The sequence below is a fragment of the Trachypithecus francoisi genome, unplaced genomic scaffold, assembly GCF_009764315.1.
Source record: "Trachypithecus francoisi isolate TF-2019V2 unplaced genomic scaffold, Tfra_2.0 Lachesis_group1, whole genome shotgun sequence".
In the NCBI taxonomy this organism is placed as follows: domain Eukaryota; kingdom Metazoa; phylum Chordata; class Mammalia; order Primates; family Cercopithecidae; genus Trachypithecus; species Trachypithecus francoisi.
The window spans coordinates 94,362-116,868 of NW_022681454.1; the positions used below are offsets into that span (position 1 = coordinate 94,362).

The window sequence follows — 22,507 nt, forward strand, 5'->3', positions numbered from 1 at the left end:
CAAGTTTACAGCAAAGACAAAACTGAAATAGCAAATTAATAAGGCTTTAGAATTATCCCATGTCTCATGCAATGCCTACAAACTGCTCCCAGTTGGATATACAAGTATAATTCACTTTATATATATATATATGAGTGTGTGTTTGTGTGTGTATAGAGAGGGAAAGAGAAATTTCATACACAGATACATTGAAGGCTGAGTAGTAATGAGTGGTTTTAGCATTTGCCTTATTGAGAGAATATGTTTGTCATCATTCCCTTGAGTCCTTTCTTCAGGTCACCAAGGGAAAAGATACCTTCATCACAGCACAACAGCACACTGAGAGCAACACGCCACCACAGCAGTTAATTTTGGAAAGGCTGCGTTAACATCCACCAGTGACTGACATTTTACAGAAGACAGACTGGTAAGACTATAGAAAAGCCTGAAAAAGTTATGGTCAAAATACGGTTTTCAACTGTAATTCACAAATAAAAGTCCTAATCAGTAAAACCACTGACACCAATAGAAAGAGTAACTGCAAATTGGATTCTATCAGTGATTTCGACCTAGCTTGCTTTTCTCATAGTGTTTTTTGCAGGGTGAGTAGGTGGGAAATGAGTAATTTAGTATACTGGAAGGCTGACAGAGCACTTTGTTTTCTTTCTGATAAGATGTTCTATTCCTCTGCGTGGTGGACCTAGTGGCCTCTGATCAGTGAAGAATGCTCCTTCCTCAGCTGCAGCTTTTACCATCTATGCTCTCATGAGTTCTTTTTGTAAAAGTGTATTTTTGAACGTTTCTACATTCAATCCTATACATAGTGGTTCTCTACTCTTCCTAGAAGCGGACAGCAGCAGTGTATGCTTTATGACTGCCATTGCTGAAGGTCTTCTCTCTGAATCTGGATGAATCATAACTTTGAACAACTCTGTAAATTCTTGGGAAAGCACTTGTGGTATCCGAGGTAATCTATTCTCTCTGATTCCATGGCACTGGTCTCCATTCCTGGGAAGAGCACAGACCAGCAGCACAGACAACTGTGAGGGCAACTGCAAGATATCTGCCTTTGGTAGATGCTATAATTCACTTGTAAAACTTCATTTGCAAAAAAAACAAAAAAAAAAGACCATCAGTCTCTTCAACTTGTGGGTTAGGGATCGTTGCTACATGCCCACAATCACGAATTATGCCCAGTCGTCCTGATCTCCTTCAGAGGCAGCACTGGGGATTGAGGTTTGAGACATGGAAATATTACAAGGTTCCTTAGCCATGTGAATCAAAGACATTGAATGAATATACCTCGAGCCCCGGCCAACATGCAGAAGGAGATCCTTCAACTCTGCTTCCTTAAAGTAACTCATGATTCGGTAATTTTCACTTATAGCATCAACTAACCTTCCACCATCACGATATCCATTCTGTGGAAGCATACGAGCATCTGCCCAAGCAGACGAGTATCAAACTACCCGAATGCGCGCACTGCGTGAGCTCTTCTCTCACTTCTCTCAAAGGGTTCTGCTCATCAACAGAGCCGGTCAGTGACTTTTCTGGTCGCTTAATGGCATAAATCCGGCCTCTCCACGCTGTTAAAACACAGAATCAAATTCTGCAGAGCCCATTTTCTCTGGCTCATGAAATTCTGCCGTAGGCCGAGAGTTCACATTGCTTTCAGTAACTGTAATTCTCTAAGCAGGTGTTTCGTCTTCAAGCTCATCACCACTGGCTTCCATGTCTTCACCACAGGAGTCAATCCCAGCACCTGCTCGCTCTACCACGACGCTGTCCCAGCAATGACGCGACACAGAATCCGGAGAGAAAAGGTGAGAATTCACTGGAGGAATGTGTCGTGGATCAAACCCCTTTTCCTGATATTTCTGTGTCTCTCAAGAAGGAACTAAGCAGAGCTGAACAGACTCTCCGGGTGTGTGGCGCTTGCGGGAGGCCTGCGCGGGGCACCGGGGGTCCCACAGGGACCAGCAGACACCCCCTCCGTGCCCAGCACGCCCCGCAGCCCCGCACGAGGCGTTCCCAGGGCCTCAGCGCCCCGGCTGGGAAGAGCCGCCCAGGAAGCAGGCGGCCGCCGGGACCTGCGACGAGGAGCCGACCCGCCCTGTCCCGTGAGTCGCCCCGGGCCCTCCGCCCGCCCCTCGGCGCTGAGCAGGGCCCCAGCCGCTTGTCCTCCTCCAGCTCCTGGGCTCCGCGGGGCTCCACGCGGGTGGCAGCGGCCATCGGTCCCCTGCAGGGCGGAGCCCTCCCTTCCCTCCTCCTGCTCCTCCTCCGCGCGGTCACCGAGGGCGAGACCAACTTGTGCCGCAAGGTGCAGGCGGCCCGGGCGGCGGCTGCGGCTCAGGAAACGCATGGCCCCGGGTTCGGGGCGAGGACAGGAGAGCCCGGCTGCGAGGTCGGGACCCTGAGGCCCAGGGGCGGTTCGCGGCGTGCAGGTCCCTGGCGGTTCCTCTGCGCTGCGCTGCGCTCCGGGCGCGCGGGATGCGGGCAGCGGCGGGACGGGCCACACAAGCAGGGCGGCCGGGTTCTGCCTCCTGTTCCAAGGGCGAGGTCTCCTTCACTCACAGCCGCCATCGCCAGCCCTCAGCTCAGTCCCGGCTGCACTTGAGAGTTCAGGGGATTAATGGGAAAACGTGTGTAAAGTGCATTGGAAATGACGGACCGTCGGCAGGTTCCCTCTTGTTCCGTCTGCCCAGCTCTTTCGTCTCCCTCCAGCGCAAAGCAGGGGACAGGCGAGAAGAGCCTGTCGTCTCCCAGCACAGGACGTGCTAACCAGGGTTTTCAGGATCCTTGGAGTGGGACCATCCCCACAGGACCCTGGCGAGGGAAGGGGAAAGCGCACACCGATTTGACAGATGCAGAAACAGAGGCCCATGGAGGCAAGGTGAGCGGCCCAAGGTGGCCGAACCTGTAAAGAAGAGAGCTAGAGTCCAGCCAGGTCCCCTGTCAGTCTCTCTCTGAGCCCTACTGTGTGCGGACACTCTGAGAAACACAGCCATCAGCGATGGATGGCACGCTGTCCTGACTCCTGGGGCACCTTCTGGGGCACAATATGGTCAAGGCTGTGTAGCGTGCATGAGGCCCAGTATGTGCATGGAGCAAAGAGAGGGATAGAGGGGATGAGGGCGGACAGGACAGATTCACAGAGGTACACTTGAGAAGGCAGTTAAAGCTCTTCTTCCAGGGAAGGGAAAGATTTCCAGGCACAGAGGCCAACGTGTGCAAAGGCACAGGGGCAAGTACACGGCTGGAGAGAAAGCTCTAAATGCTGTGTACAGGCTGCCCACATTGCATCCTCCTCCCCAGACCTGCTCCTCCCCAAACCCCATCCTTCCAGTTAGTGATCCAGGCCACTGTCCTCACCTCCTCTCTCACACCCACCTCCTGTGGGCCCCACCTTCAAGACATAAGAATCCAATTGCTTCTCATTCCCCATGACTACTCATTGCCTGGTGTGAGTCCCCTTCATCCCTCTCCCCCTAACTGTTCTCCACTTCCATTGTTGACCCCTGAAGTCCCTTTGCCACCCAACACTGGGTGAAATCATATCAGTGCTCTGCACAGACCCATGGACTGGCTTCCTGTCTCATCAGAGTAAAAGCCAAAGGCTTTAAGATGACCCACAAGGTCCTGGAGAATTGGCCCATGCTGTCCGAGCATCACCCCTCTGAGTTTGCCTCCCCCCGCACCTCCCCTCACTTGCTTCCCTCTGGCCACCCTGACCCTGTGCTGTTCCTGGAACATAGGGGCTCCCCCAGGCCCCCTGCACCTGCTGTTTTTTCTGCTTGGACTGCCCTTCCTCCAGAGAGCGGCATAGCTGCCTCTAAAATTGCAGAACCTCCTCTCCCAGGGGTTCCCTATCTTCCTTTCCCAATCTCTTTTACTCCATAGTCCTCATCACCATCTGTCACACTATATACATTATTTATTCATTTTGTCTGTTATCTGTCTCCCCCAACTGGAACTCAAGCTCCCACAGGGTGGGGACATTGTTTGGTTCACTGCTATATCCCCAAGGACTACAACATGGTAGGCTCTGGACATATATGTGAATGGAAAGACGGAGTCTAAGTGCCTGGGAGAAGGAGGTGGGAAAGGAAATACAGGCAGAAAACTTTCTGGGGTTAAGGCATCCAACATTTTTCACGGAGGTTATGCAAGGGAGAAAGAGAGGAATCAGACGTTAATTTTCAGTTAGGTAGAGAAAGACTCAACGGAGAAATAATTAGCAACTGGGTGAGTGGCAGGGGAGACTGCTGACTGAGAGGGGCTGGGTTAATGTAAAGACCTCCATGGGAATGGTTCGCCAGCCCACTCAGAGGCTAACAGAAGCCCAGGGGGGCCAAGGAAACACAGAAGAGGCCTGAGTTGTGAGGGTCCCTGACAGCCAAGCCTCTAGTGGCCAGGACAAGATGGGGTCTGAACAGTGGGTGAGGAAACTGGACAGTTGGACCCAAGAGGAAAAAGACCAGGAAGCAAAATGGAGCCTACTGGAGGCTAGAGTGACAGAGCTGGCACTCATGTGGCTCCTTGGTTAGGCACCCTGCCTTTGGGCACAAGGAGCCCGATTCAGTGAGGCCACTGCCACTTGGAAGCAGATACTGGCTCACACTGGTCAGGAGACTGTCTCCCTCTGTGGCCCTGGCTCAGTGTTCTCCAAAGTGCTGGTGACCTTGAGCAAGTCATCCTCCCTGTGTGGGCTTTCAGTTAGGACACAGATCAGTGGATGTGAAAGAGAGAGAGAGAGAGTGGTGTTTCTGTGCTTCCTGCCCCTTCAGTGCCTGCCTGATACAGTGGTGCCTCTTGGTCACACCTGCTACTCATTAAGTCACCTTTCCTGGGGGAAATTCCTCACCTTGGGGATAGGAGGTTCCATTATTAACCCTTTAGGAATTGCGGAGGGTCTAATAAATCTGTGTGTGGCTATTTCAGGATCCCTTCAAGCCTACACCTCCAGACCCCTAGATCACCCTGGGTTAATACTGGGACAGGAGGGAGAAGCAATGACAGGAGAGAAAGAGAGGAAGGGAGGAGGCACAAAAGGGGATCGAACTGCAGTTTGGTGATGGGAGAGGGAGAGGGTCACAAAAGATCCTGGAGGTGAGGAGTTAGCCCAGGGAAGAGATTCTGGAGAGAGGGAAGGCAGTGCAGGGGTCCCAGGGACACTGGCCAGAGCAGAGGGCATGGGGGAAGGAGTGGAAGATGTGAGAAAGTTAGAAAGGAAAGGAAGGCCCAGATCAAACCTCAAGTCCCCCTTCTCCACAGACCAGTGTGAAGGTTGTCACTATTCAGAGTCCCAGAGGGCTGTGATACTGGTTTCCAATAGCTCAATTTGGCCAGAGGGCTGTGATACTGGTTTCCAACAGCTCAATTTGGCCAGAGGGCTGTGATACTGGTTTCCAACAGCTCAATTTGGCCCAGTATCTGAGCTGAGAATAGACTGCAGGGTCCTCGGGCAGAAGCAGGGAGACCGATTCTGGCCCCTCACACTGGGTGCCAGGGCTACTGTGACAGTGATGGAGGCCTAGGTGGGAGGACCCACACTGACGCTGGCTTTGTTCCCTGGATTTTCACATCTCCAAGGCAGTTTTCTCACCCATCAAATGAGGACACCACCACCTGTTGCAGAGCATCTTTGAGGAAGACCCAGTGGCAGAGGACCTGGCCCAATCAAGGAAAATATCTTGGGCCCCAAAGTCACTAGGCTAAAGGGAAAATTCAAGCTGGCAACTGCTTAGGGCAAACCTGCCTTCCATTCAATTCAAAGTCATCCCTCTGCTCACTGAGATATATGCATATCTTATTTCTCCTTTAAAAAAGCTAATCAGAAACTCAAAAGAAGGCAATGGCTTGTCTCTCACCTACCTATGACCTGGAAACCCCCTCCCACTTCCAGCTGTCTCACTTTTGCTTGGAGTTGTCCCACCTTTCTGGACCGATCCAATGTTCGTCTTACATATGTTGACTGATGTCTTATGCCCCCCAAAATGTATGAAACCCAGCTGTGCTCTGACCACCTTGGGCACAGGTTAGGACCTCCTAAGGCTGTGTTACAGACATGCATCCACAACCTTGGCAAAATAAAGTTTTTAATTAACTGTCTCAAATGTGGGGGGTTCGGAGGGAACAGAACAAAGGCAATGGGGGAGTGAAACATTGCCCCATGACATGCAGTGCCACTGTGTGTGGGGCATGTGTGGGTACCTGGGGGCACGTAAACAATCCTACAATTGGGAAAATGCACAACACTTTGGTAAATCTCCAGGCCCAGGAGTCTCAGGATGAAAGGCTTCTGGGAGGCAGAGGTGGGCCTGGAGATTGGGAAATGGGGAAAATATTTAGGGGAAGGTGTGTCAGGTGGATGGACTTGTGTGAGCAAAGAACAGGAAGGTTAGAAGTGTGGGGCAGGAGGGGGAGATGGTTGGAAAGCCAATTTGGAGTTAGGCTGGTGAGAGCCCTTGATGCCACGTTCCAGTCTGGAGTTTATTTTGTAGCAGCAAAGTACTTCTGATGGGTTTAGAATAGAGGACTAAAGAGAGAAGGTAGAATCCAGCCTGGAACCCCAAGGGAGGAGCCTCATGGCCTCTGGTGAGGAGGGCTCACTCCTCAACAGAGGCCATTGCTCCATCTCCCAGTCCCTCTGACACTCTCTTATCCCTGCACCCACAAAGTTTGGGATCCTGCTATGGCTCACAGTGGAGCCTCCTCCACATCCAGGGCTGGCCTGGGCAGTTTCTTGGCTCCCTCTGCCCTTCCTTCTGTTTCTTTTACTGGCATCAGGTTTCAGAAAGCTTCTGTTTCCTGCTGCCACCCTCCCACAGGTGTGGCAGCCTCAGTATTCTGTGAGCACCACGCAGGGTCCGGTAGCAAGGGCCTGAAGATGGATACTGAGAGCCACCCTTAAGAGGGATGAGAATTCAGATCTGGTAAAAGAATGCAGCACCTGGAAGTGCTTTGTCCTGGTGCCCTGGATTCTGCTGGTCAGGGTCACAACTCCAGAGTCCTGCCTACCCCCGCTCCCCACCTGCACCTGTAGCAGGACGAGCCGCAGACAAAACCCCTCAGACACCGAGTTAAAGAAGGAAGGGCGCTGGGCACGGTGGCTCAAGCCTGTAATCCCAGCACTTTGGGGGGCCGAGATGGGCGGATCATGAGGTCAGGAGATCGAGACCATCCTGGCTAACACGGAGAAACCCCGTCTCTACTAAAAAATACAAAAAAACTAGCCAGGCAAGGTGGCAGGCGCCTGTAGTCCCAGCTACTCGGGAGGCTGAGGCAGGAGAATGGCGTAAACCTGGGAGGCGGAGCTTGCAGTGAGCTGAGATCCGGCCACTGCACTCCAGCCTGGGTGACAGAGCGAGACTCCGTCTCAAAAAAAAAAAAAAAAAAGAAGGAAGGGCTTTATTCAGCCAGGAGTGTTGGAAAGAGTCATGTCTCAAAACCCGAGCTTCCCAAGTGAGCAACTCCTGTCCCTTTTAAGGGCTCACAACTCTAAGGGGGTCCACAGGAGAGGGTCATGCTGGATTGAGCAAGCAGGGGGTACATGACTGGGGGCTGCATGCACCAGTCATCAGAATGGAACAGAACAGGACAGGGATTTTCACAATGCTTTTCCATACAATGTCTGAAATCTATAGATAACACAAGCAGTTAGGCCAGGGATGGATTTTTAACTACCAGGCCCAGGTGCAGTGCCGGGCTGTCTGCCTGCCAGGTGCAGTGCCGGGCTGTCTGCCTGCCAGGTGCGGTGCCGGGCTGTCTGCCTGCCAGGTGCGGTGCCGGGCTGTCTGCCTGCCAGGTGCGGTGCCGGGCTGTCTGCCTGCCAGGTGCGGTGCCGGGCTGTCTGCCTGTGGATTCCGTTTCTGCCTTTTAGTTTTTGCTTCTTTCTTTGGGGCAGAAATTGAGCAAAAGACAATATGAAGGGTGGTCTCCTCCCTTACACCCTCTTTCTCAGCTCTTTTTACAAGTTCAGATTCTCCATTTACCTGCTTGTCTTCCCCAACAGACTGCCAGCTCCTGGAAGACAGGGATTATCTGACTCACGCATGGGCCATAGGGCCTGGGTCCAAGCAGCCTAGTGAGGACGTTCTAACCTCAACTTAACTGTGGGGTTCACTGTGGGCAGGAAGTAGGGGGGCAGCTACACTAGCTGCTGCCCTGGACCTGCCATGAGCCATTGATATCCATTATATCCAATCCTCACAGCCACCCTGACAGAGCTTAGGGGGGACCCTTTGATTGTCTGCATTGCCACGGAAACTCAGGAACGGGAAATCACAGGCAAAGATGAGAGATAGAAATCCTACTTATCCTTTTCTGATAAAGAAGTGTGCTGGTAAGAAAACAGGCTACAAGATCGGACACAGTGACTCATGCCTGTAATCCTAGCACTTTGGGAGGCCAAGGCGGGTGGATTGCCTGAGCTCAGGAGCTTGAGACCAGTATGAACAACATGTGAAATCCTGTCTCTACTAAAATATGAAAAATTAGCTTGGTGTAGTGATGCAAGCCTGTAGCCTAGCTACTTGGGAGGCTGAGGCAAGAGAATTACTTGAACCCAGGAGGCAGAGGTTGCAGTGAGCCAAGATCATGCCACTGCACTCCAGCCTGGGTGGCAGAGCGAGACTCCATCTCCATTCCACTCAAAAAAAAAAAAAAAAAAAGAAGGAAGGGCTTTATTTGGCCAGGAGTGTTGGAAAGAGTCATGTCTCAAAACCCGAGCTTCCCAAGTGAGCAACTCCTGTCCCTTTTAAGGGCTCACAACTCTAAGGGGGTCCACAGGAGAGGGTCATGCTGGATTGAGCAAGCAGGGGGTACATGACTGGGGGCTGCATGCACCAGTCATCAGAATGGAACAGAACAGGACAGGGATTTTCACAATGCTTTTCCATACAATGTCTGAAATCTATAGATAACACAAGCAGTTAGGCCAGGGATGGATTTTTAACTACCAGGCCCAGGTGCAGTGCCGGCTGTCTGCCTGCCAGGTGCAGTGCCGGGCTGTCTGCTGCAGGTGCGGTGCCGGCTGTCTGCCTGCCAGGTGCGGTGCCGGGCTGTCTGCCTGCAGGTGCGGTGCCGGGCTGTCTGCCTGCCAGGTGCGGTGCGGGCTGTCTGCCTGCCAGGTGCAGTGCCGGGCTGTCTGCCTGCCAGGTGCGGTGCGGGCTGTCTGCCTGCCAGGTGCGGTGCCGGGCTGTCTGCCTGTGGATTCCGTTTCTGCCTTTTAGTTTTTGCTTCTTTCTTTGGGGCAGAAATTGAGCAAAAGACAATATGAAGGGTGGTCTCCTCCCTTACACCCTCTTTCTCAGCTCTTTTTACAAGTTCAGATTCTCCATTTACCTGCTTGTCTTCCCCAACAGACTGCCAGCTCCTGGAAGACAGGGATTATCTGACTCACGCATGGGCCATAGGGCCTGGGTCCAAGCAGCCTAGTGAGGACGTTCTAACCTCAACTTAACTGTGGGGTTCACTGTGGGCAGGAAGTAGGGGGGCAGCTACACTAGCTGCTGCCCTGGACCTGCCATGAGCCATTGATATCCATTATATCCAATCCTCACAGCCACCCTGACAGAGCTTAGGGGGGACCCTTTGATTGTCTGCATTGCCACGGAAACTCAGGAACGGGAAATCACAGGCAAAGATGAGAGATAGAAATCCTACTTATCCTTTTCTGATAAAGAAGTGTGCTGGTAAGAAAACAGGCTACAAGATCGGACACAGTGACTCATGCCTGTAATCCTAGCACTTTGGGAGGCCAAGGCGGGTGGATTGCCTGAGCTCAGGAGCTTGAGACCAGTATGAACAACATGTGAAATCCTGTCTCTACTAAAATATGAAAAATTAGCTTGGTGTAGTGATGCAAGCCTGTAGCCTAGCTACTTGGAGGCTGAGGCAAGAGAATTACTTGAACCCAGGAGGCAGAGGTTGCAGTGAGCCAAGATCATGCCACTGCACTCCAGCCTGGGTGGCAGAGCGAGACTCCATCTCCATTCCACTCAAAAAAAAGAAAATGGGTAACAAAGGTGGCTGGAAGGTGTGGGTCTTGTTGCAAGCTTCCTGTAGACCCACTGACTTAATAGCCTTACAAATGTGCATATTATTTCATCCACCTAGCCATTCTACTTGAAATCTGGCAAAAAAAAAAAAAAAAAAAAGAGGTCATCTTCAATACAATTAAAGATACAGAACAAAGCAAAAGGTTGTATCACTGTTTTCTTTCTTCTTTCTTTTTATCTTTCTTTTTCTTTTTTTTTTTCTTTCTCTCTTCTGTTTTTGAGAGAGGGTATCACTCTGTCACACAGCCTGGAGAGCAGTGTTGCACTTCACTTGATTTTCAGGCAGCTAAGGCAGGATATTGCTTAAGCCCTGGAGTTCGAAGCTGTGATGAGGTATGATCCCGACACTCCACTCCAGCCTGGATGACAAAACAAGACCCTGTATCAGAAAAATAAAGCATGAAGTTTAATAAGTTCCAAAATACATGTGCACCCATAAAGCCATTACCACAATAATAACAATGAATATGCCCATCCCACCCCCAAATTTCCTGTGTTCCTTGGTAATCTCTTCCTCAACCCCTCCCTGCCCCCTCCCTTCACATCGTTAGGCAAGCAATGATCTTTTTTCTGTCATATCAGTGTCAGTTTGTTTCTAGAGTTTTATATAAATGGAATCAAAACACTCTCTCTTTGGCTTCTTTCACTCAGTGTAATTATTTTGAGATTCATCCATGTTGAAGTATGTGTCAATAGCATATTCTGTTTCACTGCTGAGTCATATTCCATTGTATGGATACGTCACAGTTTGCTTATTCATTCAGCTGATGATGGACATTTTCACTGGTTCCAGTTTGGAGTTATTACAAAGAAAATGAAATATTTGTGGCCGGGCGCGGTGGCTCAAGCCTGTAATCCCAGCACTTTGGGAGGCCGAGATGGGCGGATCACGAGGTCAGGAGATCGAGACCATCCTGGCTAACACGGTGAAACCCCGTCTCTACTAAAAATACAAAAACTAGCCGGGCGAGGTGGCGGGCGCCTGTAGTCCCAGCTACTCGGGAGGCTGAGGCAGGAGAATGGCGTAAACCCGGGAGGCGGAGCTTGCAGTGAGCTGAGATCTGGCCAATGCACTCCAGTCCGGGCGACAGAGCGAGACTCCGCCTCAAAAAAAAAAAAAAAAAAAAAAAAAAGAAAATGAAATATTTGTAAGCAATCTTTGTGTGGACATATGCTTTCCTTTCTCCCTTTCTCTTGGGTAAATATTGGTAGTGGAATGGCTAGATTATTCGGTAGGTGAATGTTTACCTGTTTAGAAACTCCCAATTTTTTTCTCAAAGTAGTTTTACTATTTTACATTCCCACCAACAGTGTGAGTGTTCCAGTTGTTCCGCATGATAATATAAACTTGGTATGTTTAGCCGTCTTCATTTTAGCTATTTTAATAGGTGGATATTAATTTCTCATTTTTGTTTTAGTTTGCATTTTCCTTATTTTTGTTACTTCTAAATACAGACTACTGTTTACGTTGGGCATCTTTTTATGTGCATATTTGTCATTTGTATATCTTCTTGTGTCAAAGACATTTGAACAAGAGCAACTCCATCTTGAATAGGGGCTGGGTAGATTGAGGCTGAAACCTACTGAGCTGCATTTCCAGGAGGTGAGGCATTCTTACTCACAGGATCAGACAGGAGGTCAGCACAAGATGCAGGTCATGAAGACCTTTCTGATAAGACACCATGCAGTAAAGAAGCCGGCCAAAACCCACCAGAAACAAGATGGTGATGAAAGTGGCCTCTGGTCATCCTCACTGCTTATTATATGCTAATTATAATACATTAGCATGCTAAAAGACACTCCCACCAGCACCATGACAATTTGCAAATGCCAAGGCAACGTCAGAAAGTTACTCTATATAATCTAAAAGGGGGAGGAACCTTCCTCATTCAGGTAAACTCACAAATAATCCACCTTCTGTTGAGCATACAATCAAGAAATAAGTATAGTCAGTAGAACAACTCATGTCACATCTCTGCCTGTGGTACAGCCAGTCTTCATTCCTTTACTTTTCTAATAAACTTGCTCTCACTTTACTCTATGGACTCGCCCCATATTCTTGCTGGACAACCGAGAACCATCTTTTGGGGTCCAGATCAGGACCCCTTTCCTATAACACCTTGGTGAGGCCTGTTCAAATCTTTTGTCAGTTTTTAAAATCAGTTTTTTTCTTATACACTCTGGAAACATGTCTCTTATCAAACACATGATTTGTAAGTATTTCCTCCCAGTCTATGGCTTGTATTTTCAAAATTAAAAGTTTTTAAATTATTTGGTAAAGTCTAATATGTTAATATCTTATTGCACACATTGTGTTTTTCATGTCCCTCAGGGCTCGCTGACTCTGCCTTAGTCCTGGGGCTGGCTATGCAGTGGGCTCCTCAGTTGTAGCAGTGTAATAGCAGCAGAATGTGATTCTTGGGGTACCCCCTGGGGAGCTGACGGTGGCTGTGTTGATGGATCTGTTTTGGGACTCAGGAGAGGTGCGCAGCCCCATCTTTACACACAGCCTCATCTTCCAGGAGCCATGACTCAGAGGAAAAGGGTGCTTGGATTTTGTTATAGCCATTTGCTTTGTGGAAATTAGTGTTTACCATATTATATAAAAGATAGAATTGCATTAGGTCTTCCAACTGTTTATTTTTTAGCTTCCAATTGTATACGTTTATAGATTTTTCAACCAAGATGCTTTATATTTTTTTTGTGGAAGTATAAGTTTTTTTTGTTTTGTTTTGTTTTGTTTTTGAGACGGAATCTCTCTCTGGCGCCTAGGCTGGAGTGCAGTGGCCGGATCTCAGCTCACTGCAAGCTCTGCCTCCCGGGTTACGCCATTCTCCTGCCTCAGCCTCCCGAGTAGCTGGGACTACAGGCGCCCGCCACCTCGCCCGGCTAGTTTTTTGTATTTTTTTAGTAGAGACGGGGTTTCACCATGTTAGCCAGGATGGTCTCGATCTCCTGACCTCGTGATCCGCCCGTCTGGGCCTGCCAAAGTGCTGGGATTACAGGCTTGAGCCACCACGCCCAGCCCGGAAGTATAAGTTTTATGGCACATGGTTGGTACCATTGTTTCTTGCTTTCCGGCAAAATTGATCTTGAGTCCCAGCCAACTTCTTAGTAGCTTTGGGGCACTTATACAAGCCTCATCTGCTAGAAAAACCATAATAAAATTGATTGCATAAGTGACACATTTTTTTTGGCCAGGCGCAGTGGCTCACACCTGTAATCCCAGCACTTTGGGAGGCCAAGGTGAGTGGATCACCTGAGGTCAGGAGTTTGAGACCAGCCTGACCAGCATGGGGAACTATGTCTCTACTAAAAATAGAAAAAAATTAGCCAGGCATGGTGGTATGTGCCTGTAATCCCAGCTATTCCGGAGGCTGAAGGAGGAGAATCGCTTGAACCTGGAAGGCAGAGGTTGCAGTGAGCTCAGGTCATGCCATTGCTCTCTAGCCTGGGTGAGAAGAGCAAAACTGTGTGTCAAAAATAAAAAAGACAAATATCTTAAAATTTCGTCTTGTATTCATGCCCTTGGCAATGACTTTTATAGTGGTTCCCATGGAGAGACAAATTCTGCTTCCCAAACTTTGAATCTTTCTTGCCTTATTTGCACAGGCCAAAGCTGTGCATATGACAGTGTGTCAGTTTGGTACCTAGGTTCAAACGGTTTTAAATGCTTCTGTTTTCTTTTTCAGAACCCTTTCATCTCTATTAGAACAAGCCCATTTTAACTTTCTGGAGGATAAAATAGCATGCTGAGAAAAGGAAAAGCCAAAGTACCTCAGTTTACAGTTTACTCCCAGAAGCAGAGCCACCTAATTCACCAGCAGCTGACCACTCACACCTGAAGGAGCCAAACTGAGCCCAGCAGAATGGCCCAGCTGAGCCCAGCCTAAATTTCTAAACAGCTCAATCATGAGCTAGTATGTTTTGAGACTGTTTGTTATGCAGTTACAGCTTACTAATGTATATACCCATTAAAGACAGGATGCCAGGACAGATCGATTACAAATGACCTGGAAATGCTCAGCACCCTATAAGTATTGATTTTCTTTTCCCTTTATTTAATAGATTTGTTGTAAGATGGTATTGAGTTATTCAGAAGTGAGGTAGGAGAATAGGGTGTGGAGGCAGGGAACTTAAGGCCAATTTGTGCTGACTTCCTAAGAAAAACACACACACACACACATGCACCAAGGTCTGGGGGTACAGAACCTAAGATCAGTTAAGGCCAACTTCCAACAGCTAAACCAAAAGAGAAAGAACCCGTCCCCCCACACCGGAGTGGCAAAGGATCAAAGGCTACTCTCCCTACAACACTGCCCATTCCACCACTCCTCAGATGTAAAGGGAGAGTGCCTTGGAGTGGCCACAGGCTAAGCACAGGCCATCCCTTCATCTGCATAGAATGTCAATTCCTCTGAGTTTTTAATTAGCCACAGACCAAATCCTTCATCCAGATAAGGGGTAGCCACTAGGGACCCCAAAAACTGTACTTAAAACCCAGAAAACTTTGTACCCAGGTCCTTGAGCCATTTGCTCGAGCCAACACCCACCCTGTGAGTGCTTTCTCACTTTAATAAATTTCTACTTTTGCTGCTTCCTCCTGTGTTTTGTTCCTTTGTTACTCTGTGCATTTTGTTCAATTCTTTGTTCAAAATGTCAAGGATCTGGACAGCTCACACTCACGGCCTTCCTTCTGGGAACAGAAGTGCAGGAAGATGTGGATGCATGTGATTGTTGCTTAAACTCACACAGTGCCCCCCACCACAGGAGAAAAACACACAGTTACAGTCTGACAGGTCCAAAGATAAATAGCAACACCAGAAGTTTGCCTTTAATCTATTCCCTCCACATCTAATCTTTGGAGGTCAAGGCTGTGAAGAGACCTGAAGACATCGTGTTCTCTCCTACTGGAGCCCCATCATTCTTTGTTTACTGTCTGATATTTAAAAGGAAAACAAACCTCTGAGAGAGGAGGGAGTCAGAGGCAGATAGAGAGGGAGGGTTTGGGGAGAGAAAAAGCACCCACAGGACCGCACCAGCACTGGCCCTGTAGCTAGCAGGAAGAAATGTGGTTAAGAAATTCCGGCCGGGGGCCGGGCGCGGTGGCTCAAGCCTGTAATCCCAGCACTTTGGGAGGCCGAGGCGGGCGGATCACGAGGTCAGGAGATCGAGACCATCCTGGCGAACACTGTGAAACCCCGTCTCTACTAAAAAATACAAAAAACTAGCGGGCGAGGTGGCGGGCGTCTGTAGTCCCAGCTACTCGGGAGGCTGAGGCAGGAGAATGGCGTGAACCCGGGAGGCGGAGCTTGCAGTGAGCTGAGATCGGCCACTGCACTCCAGCCGGGCGACAGAGCAAGACTCCGTCTCAAAAAAAAAAAAAAAAAAAAGAAATTCCGGCCGGGCGCGGTGGCTCAAGCCTGTAATCCCAGCACTTTGGGAGGCCGAGACGGGCGGATCACGAGGTCAGGAGATCCAGACCATCCTGGCTAACACGTGAAACCCCGTCTCTACTAAAAAATACAAAAAATTAGCCGGGCGAGGTGGCGGGCGCCTGTAGTCCCAGCTACTCGGGAGGCTGAGGCAGGAGAATGGCGTGAACCCGGGAGGCGGAGCTTGCAGTGAGCTGAGATCCGGCCACAGCACTCCAGCCTGGGCAGCAGGGCGAGACTCCGTCTCCAAAAAAAAAAAAAAAAAGAAAGAAATTCCTTGGCCGGGCGCGGTGGCTCAAGCCTGTAATCCCAGCACTTTGGGAGGCTGAGACGGGCGGATCACGAGGTCAGGAGATCGAGACCATCCTCGCTAATACGGTGAAACCCCGTCTCTACTAAAAAATACAAAAAAAAAAAAACTAGCCGGGGGACGAGGCGGGCGCCTGTAGTCCCAGCTACTCGGGAGGCTGAGACAGGAGAATGCCGTGAACCCGGGAGGCGGAGCTTGCAGTGAGCTGAGATCCGGCCACTGCACTCCACCCTGGGCGGCAGAGCAAGACTCCGTCTCAAAAAAAAAAAAAAAAAAAAAAAGAAATTCCTTATGCCAGGATGTTGTTCAGAAGGGATTTTTTCAACTTAGGTGCAGGCGCAATAAATCAACCCAAATGTCCTAAACTTGACCCAGCTTATTAGAATATCATACACATGACATTAGCATTGTTGTTTTAGCACTCCCCTACCCCCCTTTCTCCAAGTTTTTGCTTAGGCACTCATGGGTAATAACCAACATGGAGTCACTGTGGCCAACCCCAGGCATGCACAGATGCAGCACCCTTAGTGGGGAACCTACCCCTCTCATTTGGACAGAACCCACAGAAGACTCCCTTTTTCTTGCCCCATAAAAGACCCATAACTCAGATGGGTGAGGTGGCTCATGCCTGTAATCCCAGCACTTTGGGAGGCAGGGGCAGGCAAATCACCTGAGGTCAGGAATTGAAAACCACCCTGGCCAACAACATGGTGAAACCCCATCTCTACAAAAATACAAAAAATTAGCCAGGCATGATGGTGGGTGCCTGTAATGCCTGCTACTCAGGAGGCTGAGGCTGGAGAATCACTTGAACTGGGGAGGCAGAGGTTGCAGTGAGCTGAGATCAAGCCACTGCACTCCAGCATGGGCAACAGAGCAATACTCTATCTCAAAAAAAAAAAAAAAAGAAAGAAATTAGGCCCATTTCTGGCAACCTGCTTTCAGGTCCCCTCTTGCTGTGGAGAGCTTTCCTTTTGTTTAATAAATCCCACTCTGCCAAACTCACTGTCTGGTGTTGCCCTGCTTCATTCTCCTTGGCGGTAGACGAGAGCCTGGACCTGGCTGAACTGAGGAGACCACCACACCTCTACAAAACAGCAACTGTGAGACCGTGGTCTTCCCGTGGACACTCTCAGCTTGCAGCCCCTGCTCTCTCTAGGGGTACTGTTCCACCCACCCTTGAGCCTGAGGAGAAAAGTTGGTAGAGAGGCTGTTCCCTCACTTTTAACAGAAAAGACAGATTCAGGCCCTCACTTCCCGGAGGTCAGAGCCCTCATGCCTGCACTCAATGTGGCAGACACCTGCCATATGTAGCTACTGGGTACCTGGAATGTGGCTGGTTTGAAGTAAAATGTGCTGCAAACAAAAAATGCACAGTGAGTTTAGAAGAATTATACCAGAAATATACTTTATTCCTTTTTCATTTTTTTTTTTGAGATGAGTCTCGCTCTGTTGCCCAGAATGGAATGCAGTGGTGCTATCTTGACTCACTGCAAGCTCTGCCTCCCGGGTTCATGCCATTCTTCCTCAGTCTCCGGAGTAGCTGGGACTACAGGCACCCGCCACAAAGCCTGCCTAATTTTTTTGTATTTTTAGTAGAAACGGGGTTTCACCGTGCTAGCCAGGATGGTCTCTATCTCCCGACCTCCTGATCCACCCGCCTCAGCCTCCCAAAGTGCTGGGATTACAGTCATGAGCCACAGTGCCTGGCAAAATATATTTTATTTTTAATTATGTGTCCGGAGTTAGTTCCTTCCCGCGGGTTCCTCCTCTCGCTGACCAAGAATGAAGCCACGGACCTTCACGGTGAGCGTTACAGCTTTTAAAGATGGCATGGACCCAAAGAGTGAGCAGTAGCAAGGTTTATTGTGAAGAGGGAAAGAATAAAGCTTCCACAGTATAGAAGGGGACCCCAGTGGGTTGCCACTGCTCCCTGAGGTGGCCAGCTTTTATTCCCCCTCCCATTTCCCCTTAATTGTCCCCTCCCATGTTCCGTTTTTGTCCTATCAGAGTGCCCTTTTTTCAATCCTCCCTGCGATTGGCTACTTTTAGTATCCTGCTGATTGGTGCATTTTACGGAGCGCTGATTGGTGCATTTTACAACCCCCTTGCTCGCTACAGAGCACTGATTGGTGCATTTTTACAGAGCGTTGATTGGTGCATTTTATAATCCTCTTGTAAGACAGAAAAGTTCTCCAAGTCCCCACTTGACCCAGGAAGTCCAGCTGGCTTCACCTCTCAATTCTATATTGATCACATATTAAAACAATAATATTTTGCAGCTAACAGGCTAAAATTAACACAGACAATTTCACTTCTTCTTATTATTTTTGATGTGGCTAATAAAAAATTGAAAATTCACTAATAGCTAACATTTTAGTTTTTAGAGGATTACTTCCTTCTTAAAAATCTCAGGTGTCCTACACAAAAGACCAGAGGCCAGAAAGGTTATAAAACATTAAAATAATTGTCCTTATATTGTTTCCATTTGTGAACATGTGTGTGTGCAAGCGTGCATGTGTACCTGTGTGTGAGTACATGGGTGTGTGTATGCATGCATGCGTGTACAATTTATATTATAAATGGACTTAACCTTACACACCACAAGGTTAAAAAATGACCACTGGGCTGTGCCAAGCCAAGCACAGAGATAAAACCCAGCCTGGGCCAGGCGCAGTGCCTCACACCTTTAATCCCAGCATTTTGGGAGGCCCAGGCAAACAGATAACCTGGTTCAAGACCAGCCTGGCCAACATGATGAAACCCTGTCTCTACTAAAAATACAAAAATTGGCCAGGTGTGGTGGCGGGCACCTGTAATCCAAGCTACTTGGGAGACTGAGGCAGGACAATCGCTTAAACCCGGGAGGCAGAGGTTGCAGAAAGCCGACTTCGCGCCACTACACTCTAGCCTGGGCGAGAAGAGCCAGACTCCCTCTCCAAACACAAACGCAAAAACCTGCCTCAAAGTGCCTGGAGGCCAGAGCCTGTCACTCTTGCCTCATTCAGTGTAGTGTATGGTTGCAACTTCTGTCACTCAAGGCCTGAGGGCGGGGGGGGGGGGGGGGGGGGGCTTACGGCCTATCCAATTAGGGCGCTGAATTGACAACTGCCGAATCAGGAGCGCAGCGGAGAGGAGGGGGCGGCATCCGGGATCTGGCGGGGCTTTTGCCTGTAGCTCCAGCCAGAGCTCCGTTAGGGCCTCATCGCTCTGCCTCAGCTCCTTGGGGAGGCCTCGGTGATTCTGCCACAGCGTCAGCCTCTGTCGCTCTGTGACCTGCGGGTATTGCATGATTCCTATCTAAGACTCTGGGACACTCCTGAAGTCGGGAAATGGTGAGTGTGCGGGGCAGGGGGGCAGGGCGTCCGGAGGCTGGGGAGGCCTCATGGGAACCGGCGGAAAATGGAGGGAAATGGCGGCGGTGGGACTAGTCTGTGAGTGGAGTTTCCGCTCAGCCCTCGGTCCTCAGTCCCCTCCCGTGAGGAACGCGGGCTCCTGTCAAGCCCCGCACGGCGGCTCTGCCCAGCCTGCAGCCCTCCTCCTGCAGCTCTGCGCCCGCAGCCCCGCACCTTCCCCGGGCTGTGGGGTGAGGAGCTCACCGGGAAGACGCCGGCGCCGCGTGCGCGTTGCCCGCTTGGGAGGAGCTGTGGTCCGGGGTCCCGTTTCTTCTTTACCCTTTTCCGAATGAGATGGAGGCTCCGTCAAAACACAGATTTCATGTGAGCAAACGGGGACTCATTAGTGGGACAGCGCCCCCGTGGCTCGTGGTTTGGGGGCTGCCAGCGGGTCTTGAAGGAAAGGCTTGTGTGAGGTGTGTGAGGAAGGGAAGCAGATCACCCGCCCGCCCCAACTTTCCCACCGGTCCCCTTGCCCTGAGCGCCGCCTCCGCGTGGCTGTTCCTGCGTGGCCTCTTTTAGAATAGGCTGGTGTCGTGTGCACAGCGCTTCGCTGAGTTCTGTGAGTGGTTCTGCCACATTATGGAACTTGAGGAGGGTGTGGGCGCCCCTGGTTTGCTGGAGACGTTCAGAAATGAAGACGGGTGTCCAGAGGCAGGGACTGGCGTCTGCAGGGGGCAGTTGCGGGAAGAGCGCTGAGCTTGTGGGGTCTGCGCTGACTCTGGGTGGGGTGGTTAGTGAGTTGCTGGACAGCCCCGTTGGGGTTGGAGCATTGACGGGTGTTGAGGAAACTCCGCAGGTTTTCTGTCAGAAGAAAGACATGGCTGAGCCTGGGCCTGAGGGAGTCGCCTGGTGTCTGCGCGAGGCGCGAGTGGGTTCTGCACATGCGCGGTCCAGCTGGGCGCTGTCGGGTTCCTCCCAGTCTCCTCGGCGGGAGAGGGGACTGGGAACTTAAGAGGAAAGGAGTTCTGAGAAACGTCCCTTCCCTGCACCCTGCTGCCAGCCCCCACCCGATGCTAACCCACTCCTGAGCACGCCCACTGGGCATTCACACGGCTACACCCGTCCTAGGACAGGGTTCTACCCTCAGGAATTGTGGCCATGGCAGCTTTGCTCCTACAGTTTTCTGTCAAAAACACACGCAGTGTCCAGAAGACTCCTGGGTCAGATCTGCAGCAGGAATCTGTTTCCTTCTCCAATCCAGGCTTCTGGACCATCTGATCCTAATCTCCTCTGCCTTTATGGACTCAGGAATCGGAGCGTAGCCCTGCCTCAGCCTGTACCTGTAGCACAAACCAGTCCTTTCATCAGTTGTGTCCTGTCCCAACCCCATGGCTCTTGATAGCTCCTGTCTTCTGCTTTTTCCTTCCCCACAAATCCTCTTCTGTGCACACAGTGTGCCCAAGTTCATCCCTTACGTGCCTACAAGAATTCAGACGTTAGGGAATTCAAGACCATGCCTTTAGACCTGGCTGTTGTAGAAACAAATAGAAATTCGAAAGAAGAGGCTTAATGATTTCTTTCGAATGAGGGAAGAATTTTTGTTCTTCTCCCCTTTCTTAAAGCATTTAGGTGGAAAATTTTTATAATTATTTTCACTGGTTTTTGAAATATATGTAAATCATTTTTATCAGTTAAATAAGTCATTTGTCTTTTTTTGACTCAGACTTGTCTTTATCTAGGACCTGGAAACTATTGCTTTGAAATGTGAATAGCAAGAATATATACCACAGTTTCTGTAGGAGGGTGGGAGGCTGCCTTCAGCAGGTAACTGGCTCCACATTGCGAATCTACATCCTGTCGTGAAGATGTGGGAAGTTTATTTTTCCTTTGACTGTTACCAATTAGAAAACCCAGATTACCTCCCAAATTACTAGGTGAAATAATAAACTGTAAATGGTGCTTTCAAGTCTTCCACTTGAAAACTAATAATGGTGACTTTTTTTCTGTGTTTGCAGTCTCTTGGTAGATTGCCTTTGATGCACATCACATTTTGGTTTAATTATATAACAAAACATTTTCTTGCTGTTCTGTTATGGTGGAAATTCTTTTTGGGATTGGAGATAATTTTTCTTTTCTCTTTTTTTTTTTTTTTTTTTGAGACGGAGTCTCGCTCTGTCGCCCAGGCTGGAGTGCAGTGGCCGGATCTCAGCTCACTGCAAGCTCCGCCTCCCGGGTTCACGCCATTCTCCTGCCTCAGCCTCCCGAGTAGCTGGGACTACAGGCGCCCACCACCTCGCCCGGCTAGTTTTTTTGTATTTTTTAATAGAGACGGGGTTTCACCGTGTTAGTCAGGATGGTCTCGATCTCCTGACCTCGTGATCCGCCCGTCTCGGCCTCCCAAAGTGCTGGGATTACAGGCTTGAGCCACCGCGCCCGGCCTTCTCTTTTTTTTTAAGACGGAGTCTCGCTCTGTTGCCAGGCTAGAGTGCAGTAGTGCGATCTCAGCTCACTGCGGTCTCCACCTCCCAGGTTCAAGTGATTCTCCTGCCTCAGCCTCCCGAGTAGCTGGGACTACAGGCGCGCCACCACACTCAGCTAATTTTTTTATATTTTTAGTAGAGATGGGGTTTCACCATGTTGGCCAGGATGGTCTCCATCTTCTGAATTCATGATCCACCCACCTCGGCCTCCTGAAGTGTTGGGATTACAGGCATGAGCCACTGTGCCTGGCTGAAAATTTTTCTTTTAGTCATATTTTCCATACACTGTTTAGAAGTACCAGATGTTATATACAAAGTGCCTATCAGGCTTCACTTGAGAGAAAAACATTCTCAGGATTCCAGCCACAACCCACAATTGTATGACAAACTGCAGCAAGGTGCTCCCCAAATCTGCAAACAAAATAGTCTCTCTATTTGGGATCTACAGTCCCTTCTGGAGCAGTTAGACTAGATTTCTACAAAAATAACTGCAGAACAGCAATCAGTTATTTCACCTCCTTCAGTGCTCCTGTCATCTTCAGATCTGACACAGATTCAGAGATCATGGGGCCCATAAACCCAACCAGGATCATACATATGCATTGATTAAACTTGAGAACTTCAATTCTCTCCCTCCTCCCCTTGCCCCAGTGCCCACAAATGTGCATAGCTCACCAGCCCTCCAAGACCTAAATGTGCAGTTCCAAATTTTGAATTTATTTTCTGGGATTTGAGAAAAGAACTTTTATTTGAGAAATACGTGTTCTTTTAATGATCAGACCCACAGTCTTGTTAAAATGAGACCACAGTGATATACTGTTCCCATCTTTGAACTGTTTGTCTTTTGAAATTGCTTGCTATTGGCACAAGTGGCTATAAATTAACCTAATAATGCCACACTGGA

The 22,507-nt window shown here is 49.6% G+C and overlaps 1 pseudogene; it reads right to left on the minus strand.

The window, feature by feature from the left end:
- Positions 1–334: 334 nt before the first annotated feature.
- On the minus strand, positions 335–19,076 carry LOC117086260 (annotated as a pseudogene).
- Between the last annotated feature and the right edge of the window lie 3,431 nt (positions 19,077–22,507).